Source organism: Dreissena polymorpha, chromosome 3 (assembly GCF_020536995.1).
Source record: "Dreissena polymorpha isolate Duluth1 chromosome 3, UMN_Dpol_1.0, whole genome shotgun sequence".
Taxonomy (NCBI): domain Eukaryota; kingdom Metazoa; phylum Mollusca; class Bivalvia; order Myida; family Dreissenidae; genus Dreissena; species Dreissena polymorpha.
Genome location: NC_068357.1, coordinates 147,395,751 through 147,408,702, shown reverse-complemented (window position 1 = coordinate 147,408,702; position 12,952 = coordinate 147,395,751).

Here is a 12,952-nt window from a genome sequence, read left to right as displayed (position 1 = left end):
TTGGGGTTACTATGTCAAAGGTCAAGGTCACTGTCACAATACGTGTGAACATTGTTTCCGTTCAATAACTCATCAACGAATTGGCCGATTGGCTGGATACTTCACATGCGCATTTGCCTTGGACAGTAAATGACCCCTATTGAAATTGTTGTCACTAGTTCAAATTTCTTCTGTTTCGTGGGCACATGTAATTACACTTGTTGGCACTAATCTTTTGACCAAATTTCATGATGATCGGAAATAAATTTGGCCTTAAGAGTGTAAACAAGGAAATTGCTGACGCCGCGCGACGGACAAAAGGCGATCACAAAAGCTTACCGTGAGCAAACAATTGTTCTAACGTTAGCAAAACAGTTTCATGACTGTTGATATGAAAAGTGTTGAGGTAATCGATTTTTTTACGTTTAGTTTGCCTAATTATTATGGCATTCTCTCCCTTTCAGTTGTAAGGACTCGATATGAGATAGCCGCGCTTAGTTTATGCCTAATTACTATGGCATTCTCTCCCTTTCGTTGTAAGGACTCGATATGAGATAGCCGCGCCTAGTTTATGCTAACGCGTGTGTATGGAAATATCGGCTTTGTGTGGTTTAACACACTGTAGATAAACCATTTTTACATGGATTTAATGAGAACTAATGAATCTTTTAATCGTTTATTGTTGCTTCAATAATATGTACAAGATTGACAAAACCGAGACAAATGCAGGCAACGATTGTGCGTTTAATTTAAGATAACGTAGTACTCAAGTGACAGGATAATGTTATCGAGCTATACAGAATAACATGTTTGTTTAGCGATGAGTTTTTAAGTTGGAATGTAAGAAATATGAACGAAATTTGCTTAACAAAGTGAACATAACTATTTTTGTCACGCTATGAAAAGAAACTACAGCAAGAAATTCAATAGTAAAATATTTATTTTGAAACAATAAGTAAACAAGATGGCATGAAAGGCCCAAAGTCGCTCACCTGAGATACAAAGGGACTGACCTGTTCTGTGCAGCCCAAGATGTAATTAGAACAAATGATCTGACAAACTGTCATGAAGAGTGAACAATAAATGTAACTTTTAGAGTTCTAACAAGGTTTTTACTGTAGGCATATAAGGATAAATTCCCCGCCCCCTGGAAGCCAAGTTGTTTAATCAACCGAGACCATTTTCAAACAAATCAAAAATATCATTGAGATGAATCTTCTGACCAGGTTTCATGAAGATCGGACAGTAAATGTGGCTTCTAGAGTGTTTCCAGGGTTTTTACTATAGCTTTTTAAGGAAAAATGCCCTGCCCCCTGGCGGCCATGTTTTGCAAGCAACTGGCACCATTTTCGAACCCTTCTAAGAAATCATTGATACAAATCATCTGACCAAATTTAATGAAGATCGAACAATAAATGTGGCCTCTAAATTGTTAACAAGGTTATCCTAAATTCGTATAAGGAAAAACAAGCCCTGCCCTCCCCCCCCCCCCACCCCCTTGGCGGCCATGTTTTTAAAGCAAACAGATCCAATTTCGAACTCGTCCAAAAAAGAATGGGTAACAATGTTCTGGGCAAATTTTTTGAAGCTCGGACAATTAATGTGGTCCAAGAGGGTGAACAAGGCAAATGTTGATACGATATATACGAGAAATGTTTTTTTTGTTGTTGCTAGAATTTTCTTAACTTTTCCGTAAATAATGAAATCTGGAAATCATTGTGGATAACACGTTTAATTACACGCATTTGAAAATACTTAAAAAAGATTAATCTGTTTTGTTATACCAATGGTCCTAACACAAATTGCAAATGTAGGTAATTAACGTGTTTTGAGATTGCCAAACTATGCATACATATAGGTCTACATGCATGAATGACCTGACAAGTTATAGGGATCAAGTGTACTCGGTAAAATTTAAAGAAAGACGCGTTTGTATTCTCAGAAATTCGCATTCACGTTCGCCAACTTTTCTGAAAGGAAATGCATGTAACATTTTAAATTTAGTCGTTGATTTGTCGTTTTTAAGTTACAAATGAACAGTGTTCTATGCTATCAGATCGCGTCACGTTATTAACGCATGTTCAATTAGAATTCCCCCATCCTACGATTCAATCTGTATATGCACTTGCGTAAAATGGCGGACGTTTGTGTTAATGACATTCTTTAACACATTCATCGTCAATATTGACCGTATTTAGGTGAAAATTGAAATCATACTATAACTAGATCATCGGGTAATGGATAGAGCTGGAACATGCAAAGATCTTTCAATATAATATGTTTATTTCTAGATCATTGGAACATGTTTGTATTCATTGATATCACATTCGGTAGGCCTACGGTATGGTCTATTAAAATTGTGAAATAAAAGTGGGACTTCAATATTTATGTCTGGGGCGTCCAAATTTGAGGCTTGGAAGTCAGGACTTCCAACTTTTAAAGTCTGTGAGTCTGTGAGTGAGTGTGTGATTATAAGTTACAAATATATATAATAAATCTCAAATGTTTGCATTTTTCGGGAACATTATTTAACCTCGTTGTGGTCAACAAAAATCAGGGACCTACACAATTTTTTTTGTTTTGATATGTTGTTCCGTACACTGACGAATACTCTTTACATGACGAGGACCTACTCAATGAACGTGTTTTCTTTTACTGATACAAGCTTAATACGTTAAATGTTAGGCCTTTAAAAAAATAAAGATTTAAAACGAATAAATATTAACCGCTTTAATATGATCACGCCTTTTGTTCCCGCTGACAATCGTTCCTACGCTAATTTTGACAAAGCAGACATTTGTTCCAACGTTGTTTCAACTACCTAACATTTGTTCCAACGTTATTTTGACCATCCGAAACAATCTTTTTCACAACTTTTTTAGAGTCCGGATATTTCTTCCTTCATACTTTTTACGCCCGGACAGTTGCTCCTAAATAATGTTTACATCCAGATATTGGTTCGTACAATTACATCCATTACCTAAACTGTGAAATCAATATGTTCATGTATACATGTATATTGTAATGGGCCCACTCCCTCAAATTCACGCCCAACATGGAACTTCTAACAAACTAACATGGTCAGCCTGTACTATGATTCAAGGGTCGCTCATAGGCTAAAAACACACGTCTAAGTCTACAATACGGTGGCAATGAAGTTGAAGTCGCCCCGATTTTCACAAGGTTTCTCTAATTACAGATCTCCTTGTTACTATTACTCGATTCGATTTACTTTTAATGTTATCAATCTTATGCTCACGACAAATTCTAAAACCTGAATAAAAATATGTTGCAAATATGAAATGCAACACACAATTTAATAATGGTAATAATAATATTACAAATTCCGGTTAAAAATTGCCCAGAGTGGAATCTTTATTTGGATAAAATGTGATAATAATGTCCACGATAAAATAATTTAAGTACCAATAACCGGATCGCCAAAATAACGTAGGAACGAACGTTCACCTGTTTCAAACTTAGAGTAGGAACGAATGTCCGTCATTCACTTCATAATTTTGATTAAACTGGTTTCTATTTATAAAGTATTTAGTTTCTGACAATTTACTTTCACTTGAGTATCTGGTGCTTAATTGTCCTAGAAATGAGCACGCAATTCTACTACCAGAAGAAGACATGTCCGCATGTAGGTGTCATAAATTATGTGTTATGATCAGGCATCTGCTGCCCATGGCTTATGGAAACTTGTTGTAATTTAATATTTGTTGACACAGTATCTGATCATAACGAAATAAAGGGTTGTGTTGAACACAGGGGCAATAAAACTAGTGATCTATCAATAAACAAGAGTACTGATTGATCTTTGATAAAACACCACGATAAAAAAGTCTCAAACGAAGAGCGTAAAATGTGTGTAAACAAAAAAGTACGTTAATCAAGAACATTTATTTAAAGAATTAACAATTTAAATTGGAAGTATATATTTCTGTAAATTGTGACAATCTCATCTTTTGTTGACAATATCATAACGTCACAAAATCAATGTTCAAAAGAAATCAGATATGCGTTGCGTGGAACTAATAATAGTTATTAAGTAATACTCTCTGATTATACTCCTTTAATTGACGTTTCGGCATAATGCCTTTATCAAAACATTGGAAATTATATGTTAACTACATTTTTACGTCTTTTGACTGCACAATTTAAATAACAAAGAAAAATGTTTTTAAACGTCAAATGACGTTGTACATGATGACGTCATAAATGGCGTTATATAAAATGGCGCCAAAAAAATGTAAAAATTCGCCAAAAATGAAATGACGTTAAACACTTACATATTGTATCTTAATCCTATGTTAAATGTGTGCTTTATATATTTAATAAATTGATATTTTACAATAAAATAATCATCATCATATGTAATTATAATCTACCTTAACTTATTATCATAAATTAAATAGGGTAAACTTATTTAATGACTCTTATTATTTCAATCCATATCTATGTATAATATTCAAATGATATTTGATTAAATAATCATATATACTTGCTATTCTATATATCATATACACATTATGGACAAGATAAATTGCATAAAGTACTATTAGTTTTACATCCATTTATGTTGATGATTAATATCAAATGTTTTTCACATATATTTTTTACAAGATAGTTTCCCGTAGCAGGACATCAAGTTGATTTTTTGTATTTAGTCCATTTGGTGATTGCGTTTGAAACTTCTTTATAAATTCCAATTCTTTAATAAGTCTGTAATAATGGGAACTGTCTCTTATTTGTGTTAACACTGATACACCCATATCCTGCACTCTGTGGCCTGCACCATTGAAATGTTCTGAGATTGGTTTCTCTCTTCGTAGTCGCACGTCAGCCTCGTGTTCTTTGGCACGTTCCTTTAATGATCTGCTCGTCTCTCCGACGTATACCATCTTTTGGCATTTAATACAAAATATACCGTACACCAAGTTATAAATGTTACAGTTCTGTTTTATTGCTTCGTTTGGAATGTCACTTTTTGGGTTGTTATGAAAACCTCTTGTCAACATTTTACAGACTATACAATTAGTCTTACACGATTGTTCAAATAGATTGGTTTACAATGGAGTCCTGTTGCAATTTTGAAGAAAGAGGGCATAAAATGAACTATCAAGATAAGAAAAATAGAAAAACGCAAGAGTGTGATACACAAAAACTTAAATCAAACGATAAAAGAACTAAAAACAAGGGTGAAAATAAACCAGCAAAAAAAGACACAATTGAAACAAATAATAATAGTCTTGACACTGTTACTAATCTGTCTTCAAGAAAGTTAACAGAAGCAGAAACAAGTCTATTATCCAAAGGAATATCTTTTGTACCGTCTAAAAAACACGTAGATTTATCTAAGATACACAGTGACCTAGCAGAATGGGAGAGACGGATGCGACTCGCAGAGTATTTCCATAGTGATGAAAATCAAGAAAGGAAAAATGAAAAGGAGGAATATGAGATAAAGAAAGAAAGCCGTTTTACTCCTGAACCTGGTAGAGAAAAGTGGCTAGATGCTTATATAGAAGCAGTTAAAAATGATATTCTAAATGGCATAAAAGAAAATGGACAGTCAAATATCACAAGACAAGAAAAACAAGCATTGCACACGTTACTAAATGATTCCAGTATAATAATAAGGCCTGCAGACAAAGGTTCTGGAATAGTGATAACAGACGCAAATGAATATGTAGAAAAACTCCGGAATGAACTTAATGACAGCACATCATATGAAAAAACTAATGGGAATGGACTTGACAATGCAAACACAAAGGTGAAGCAACTAGCAAATAAACTATTTAAAAACGGCATTATCTCAAAGAAATTACAACAATACTTGATACCAAAATATCCATCAAGAGGGAAACTTAAAGGAAATCCAAAAATACATAAAAAAGGCAACCCGTATAGAACAATCGTAAATGGCATTGGAACAAGTACTGAAAGAATGGCAGAGGTAGCAGAAAAGGAGCTAGAAACCTATGTTATAGAAACACCAAGCTATATAAGAGACACCACAGCATTTTTAAACGCTATAGAGAGGGAAATAACTACACCATTACCAGAAGGAATTATCTTATACTGTTTTGATGTTGTCAAGTTATACCCATCGATTCCAAAGAAAGAGGGCCTAGAGGCGTGCAAACAAGCTTTAAATGAACGCTGTACTAAGACCATCAACACTGAAGCGGTGATTGAAATGATTGAAACTGTTTTAGAAAATAATGTGATCGAATTTTGTGGACAAGAATACAGACAAAAAGAGGGAGTAGCTATTGGATCGAAACTTGGGAGAAATTATGCCTGTTGTTACATGAGAAAATGGGATGAACAATTATCTGAATACAATAAACAACCAATATTCTATAAACGTTTCATAGATGATGGGTTTGGACTATGGACACATGGAATTGACGAACTCATGAAATTTTTCGACTATGCTAACAAAATACATGAAAACATCAAAGTAGAATTAAGATGGAACACAGCACAGATAGATTTCTTAGACACAAAAATTCAACTAGAAGATAATAAAATAACAACTGATTTATACTCAAAGCCAACTGATAAACATCAATATGTCCAATATGACTCAGACCATCCAACAAATGTGAAGAAAGCAATACCCTATGGATTAGGAATACGTTTAAAAAGAATATGTTCTGACGAAAACAAATACAGACATCGTAAAAAAGAACTAAAACAGAATCTACAAAAAAGAGGATATCCAAATAAATTTGTAAACCATGAGCTATCCCGAGTTGATAATTTAAATAGGAAAGACTTACTTAAGAAGAAAGAAACAAATAAAACAGCCAACAAGAGAGTACCACTAGCTATAACTTATTCAAACAACCTTCCAAATATCCACTCAATAATTCGAAAACATACAGACAAACTATATAAATCAGACAGAATGAAAAATATATTCCCAGACGTACCAATAGTTGCATACAGACGAGATAGGAATATCGGTGACATTTTAGTTCATGGAAAAACAAACAAAGAAATAAACAAACGTTTTCAACTAATACCACAATCGTGTAAGACTAATTGTATAGTCTGTAAAATGTTGACAAGAGGTTTTCATAACAACCCAAAAAGTGACATTCCAAACGAAGCAATAAAACAGAACTGTAACATTTATAACTTGGTGTACGGTATATTTTGTATTAAATGCCAAAAGATGGTATACGTCGGAGAGACGAGCAGATCATTAAAGGAACGTGCCAAAGAACACGAGGCTGACGTGCGACTACGAAGAGAGAAACCAATCTCAGAACATTTCAATGGTGCAGGCCACAGAGTGCAGGATATGGGTGTATCAGTGTTAACACAAATAAGAGACAGTTCCCATTATTACAGACTTATTAAAGAATTGGAATTTATAAAGAAGTTTCAAACGCAATCACCAAATGGACTAAATACAAAAAATCAACTTGATGTCCTGCTACGGGAAACTATCTTGTAAAAAATATATGTGAAAAACATTTGATATTAATCATCAACATAAATGGATGCAAAACTAATAGTACTTTATGCAATTTATCTTGTCCATAATGTGTATATGATATATAGAATAGCAAGTATATATGATTATTTAATCAAATATCATTTGAATATTATACATAGATATGGATTGAAATAATAAGAGTCATTAAATAAGTTTACCCTATTTAATTTATGATAATAAGTTAAGGTAGATTATAATTACATATGATGATGATTATTTTATTGTAAAATATCAATTTATTAAATATATAAAGCACACATTTAACATAGAATTAAGATACAATATGTAAGTGTTTAACGTCATTTCATTTTTGGCGAATTTTTACATTTTTTTGGCGCCATTTTATATAACGCCATTTATGACGTCATCATGTACAACGTCATTTGACGTTTAAAAACATTTTTCTTTGTTATTTAAATTGTGCAGTCAAAAGACGTAAAAATGTAGTTAACATATAATTTCCAATGTTTTGATAAAGGCATTATGCCGAAACGTCAATTAAAGGAGTATAATCAGAGAGTTATAATTTTTTAATATCCCTTCGGATAATTCAACTGAGCTTATTAAGTAATATTAAGTTAAATAGTAATTAAAAATAGATACACGTTCAGCCTCGTTCTGGAATTCTTCTAGTCATGTGACTGCGCCCTCTTATCAGTTTTGGCTGATTGTCAAAAGAAGAAATATAATTGTTTGCGAACGCAATTTTTTTCTTTTCTATTTCTTAAAAATGGTCTTAGAAATTTTCACTTACAAGGGTTTAGAAACATTCTCAGGAGGATATCTTTCCCTGTATCTAGCAAATAGTCTTTCAACGCCATCGGCGCTCTCGTCTCTTAAACGTTGGAAATCGCTGAAGCTGCAGGACGAGTTGTGTTTGCCAGAGTGTCAGTATGCAGGACTATTTGTGTTTGCCAGAGTGTCAGTATGCAGGACTAGTTGTGTTTGACAGTGTGTCAGTATGCAGGACAAGTTGTGTTTGCCAGTGTGTCAGTATGCAGGACTAGTTATGTTTGCCAGTGTGTCAGTATTCAGGACTAGTTGTGTTTGCCAGTGTGTCAGTATGCAGGACTAGTTGTGTTTGCCAGTGTGTCAGTATGCAGGACTTGTTGTGTTTGCCAGTGTGTCAGTATGCAGGACTAGTTGTGTTTGCCAGTGTGTCAGTATGCAGGACTAGTTGTGTTTGCCAGTGTGTCAGTATGCAGGACTAGTTGTGTTTGCCAGTGTGTCAGTATGCAGGACTAGTTGTGTTTGCCAGTGTGTCAGTATGCAGGTCAAGTTGTGTTTGCCAGTGTGTCAGTATGCAGGACTAGTTGTGTTTTTCAGTGTGTCAGTAAATGCAAAACAAATAAACAGTAGAAACGCCATCATACATGAAAAAAATGGTATATAGCCCATAAATAACAACAATAAGAATCAGTAATTTGTTAAGAAGATAAATGTAACTGTTTAACGTCGAATGAAAGACGCTTAAAAAACTGTTTAACTGTAAGAGTTCGTCTATTAAATAATACTTATTTAACTACATGTATATATATATGTCTATATGTCAAACTTTAAACAATTGTCACATTGAACTGTCGTATGGGATATTCAGTAAATGTTGTAATCGTGTCATTCACATCTAAAGGTTAAATATGTTACTTAGTCTTAGATATCAAGATGTCACTAAATATTTTATTCAAAACATAGCATAACGTTTTCTTACAGAAATGAATATTGAAACGCGGTATGTCCAAATAATAACAAGTGGAGAAACAGTTTCATTAAAAAAATGCAGAACAATAGGATTCATCACTTGATCAAACACACTTTAATACATCAAACTTACGCGGAATGTTCTCTTTTTTCCCGTTAAAATTATTTTATTCTCCTGGTGAATAGGTGTGTGTGGTTCGAGGGCATCCCACCCCTCACCGTACAGAGTAAATGAACAAAAACATGCATAATACAACGCAAAATTGTACATTAAACGAAATATTAACTTCTTTATAACAATGAAAAAATTGATAATAACATGACTTCTCTTACTACAACTACTGAAAAAGTGGTATTAAAAGTTCCCATTCATTCCTTTGACGCATATTATTAACATTGGGACAGGTATGATTTAGCCGCTTTAAGAGTGGGTCTTGTTTTGTTCATGTTACAAGTATAGATATACATAATGACGAAAATAAATATTAGGTTTAAGGTCCAATGGTATTTTCATGTTCTAGTATAAAGGAAGACATAATAAAAAATTTCGAACAATATTACAGCCAGAAAACAATGCCACTATTAATTTATTAACGTGCTTAAATTCCCAATATAAATGTTCGATATTTTCACATTCAGATAGTCGAAAAGTGCAATTTGCTACAGTTACATATCCATTTCTAAATAAAACAGGGTGTGTACCTATGATTCAATGTATAATTCTATATTAACTCGAATCCTGTGTAAAAAAAAGGCATTTTAAAAATACGTCGCCATTCTTTAGTTTCAATAAAATTACAAATATTCGACCATTTATCTTTGCACATTGGCGGAGACTTATCTTTGGTAATTATTTCGTAGATCTCTACATAGGTTTTGTACCTTTTGTCTTGACTAAGATAGACTTTAGGCTATTGAGAATAAAAGGGAAAGCAAGTTCCATTAGAGGGTTTGAGTTTCATGTACGTTTTAACTGCAAGTATAATAAGAAGTTCGGATTAAAGTTCAAATACTTCGCAAAAATCGTCATAAATGTACAAGGTTAAATCTTCAGCGTTGAGCATCGCCTTTTTCTAACAATGATTTTTTTTAAATACACCTTTGTTACCAATTGTTATGTCTGGGTTATTGAAAAATGGATTTTGAAGCAAAAACTTTTTTTAATGGTTCTTTTCTGCAGAGTTCAACACATGATTTTAATATTTCTTTCCAGAATTCATTTTTTATCTTGTTAATTATGTTTTCAGGATAGTGACTTCCACAATTACATTTTTTTTCATCAATTATTGTTTTCGCAATATGTATCCAATTTCCATTCCCAGTGGCAATCATACATATCCATGAGCATTTTAGAGAATTTACAAAATAAAACAGATCAATCATCTTCAAACCATGTTTATAGTTTTCTAAATAAAGTGTTTCTTGAAATGATATACATAAATCTAGAAAAAGTAATAACCCATCTTTATATGGGATTATATTCGCTCTTTAAAGATAGGTTTTATTTATTACACATAACAGTTTTGTCCTGCATGAAACGACTTTATAATCCCTTCGATATTGTTTAATGCTTTAACACACTACGCAAAAGCGGCAAAACATCCCATAGGAAAACAACAAATCCCATGGATTTTTTTTTTAATTTTCCCGCGGGTCTTTTTGTTTGACAATGCAAAATATCCGATATTTCTTTATTGGGAAAAATCCACTTTTGAACAATAATTGTATTATGTCAATCTAGCTTAATCACAATGCATAACTTTTTGCATATGAAATCATTTGTTAGATGAGTCCCTCCGAAGAAAGTAACCGAAAGTTTGTTTTTCATATTTATTTATTTTTAATTCGGATCGATACACAAGTTCAAAATAATGCGGACATACCGACAAAACTGTCTGCTCTAAAGCAGCGTATCTTAATATGTTTTTGAAAAGAATGAAGATGAACGGACCTTTCAGAAACTCTACTGGACGATTGTCAGTCTTATTTCTGAGTAAAGGAATGTGAGTACAATTGTACAATTGTAGTTTACTGTCGCCTATGGTTGAACCAGAATGTTGATCTATTAGTTAGCTTGGACAACGTTTGATGCTCATTGGCACATTCTACCAAACTTCTTCTGGACAAACCGAGGTATATTTGCAAAATGCAAATACAAAACTTTTCCACTATTTGTAATTGGAGTTAACAACGGCAAAACTAGTATACATCTTTCTGATTATAAAAATAATTTGCGCTGATATTTTCTGATCAATGATGTGATGACCACGCGTGTGAACGTTCAACTACGGCTTTAATATTCCCGTAATGGCAGGCCACTGAACAGGGGCGTAGCTGCTATTAGGCACAGCAGGCTCGGGCCTACATTTTTTTGAAACAAAAAAAATTAAAATGCTTCAACTTCGAAAAATGCATTAAAATGTTAAACCTGACGGGGGAGGGGATGTGTTAGAAATCTGCATTCATATTGACATTATCCTCAGACAATGGATTCTGGTCGTATTCAAAGGACATATCTTCCAATTATCAACTCTACTTCTTTGTGCATAAATTCTCGCTCGCTTTTTTTCACGTGACTTGCTGTTACATGTTTACATAGATCTACATGCAGATCTACTTGTCTCCCTTTCAACACTACAGTAAGTTGCAATCGATTATCGTTGGATTTTTAAGAAACATTCCGAATGATGTTTATGACCGCGGAAATTTAAAATTGAGCACTCGCCCCCGTTTCCCAATGCATTGACTAAATCCGGGTCGGTTCGGTCCCTTGATGCCGAACTAAAAGGTGCTGTTATAGACATGCAGACAGTATTGTTGGAAAGAATTCCCATGTTTTGACTTGTGAATAAGTGGAGTGTTACACTTTTAAATGTTTCTCTGTTCCATATTGTTTGAAATTTAGTTCTCTGGTATAAAGATAATACAGTAAAATTTATTTTTCTGACATCGAGATAAAACAGTAAAATATCAAAGAAAACAGGCCAAAGTCTTATATTTTCTTATCTTATTATTTGTCTAGATATGCTTTAAATCTCAACACAGGCGTTATAGGATTAAAAAAAAATCTGGGGGAGGACCCCGGGAACTCCCGTTTTTATGTATTATATCCGGGCCTACAGCTAAAATAAATGCTAGCTACGCCCCTGCTGAACATTGCACAAGACCAAATTCAAGTTATATTTTGTGCTATTTGATCGATGTATTTAATTATTTATCTTTATTTTCTAGTCAGGATATACGCGATTTTAAATAATATTTGAAATAAATAAATAAAATAAATACTAAAAACAACAAAGCAAACAAAACAAACACACAGCGAACGAACGCACATACAAACAGACAAACAAACAAGCAAGCAAGCAATTTTTTTCATTTATACTACATTTTGAAAACATTAACCTACCTTAGTGTTATCTTTTTAAATAACCATTAACTAACACTGACCATCAATCGATATGAGCAATGAAAATACATGTGATAACAGGACTTCTCCAAACGTTGATTTAAGCGGAAAAGGAATCAAATCGAATACAAAAGAAAGTATTTAAAAGCAAATGGCAAATTGTACATGAGTTATATTCTGCTGTAGTTCGGCCATTTCCTTTTTCATGTGGTCATATATTATCCTGATTTGCAATTGTGGAGTGGATGAATTAACAATTTAGATTAATATTGTCAATAAACAAAAAATGTGAACGATGACGTATTGCTGCTTGGCTGTGTTATCTAAATTTTAAATAGGTATAACTAACT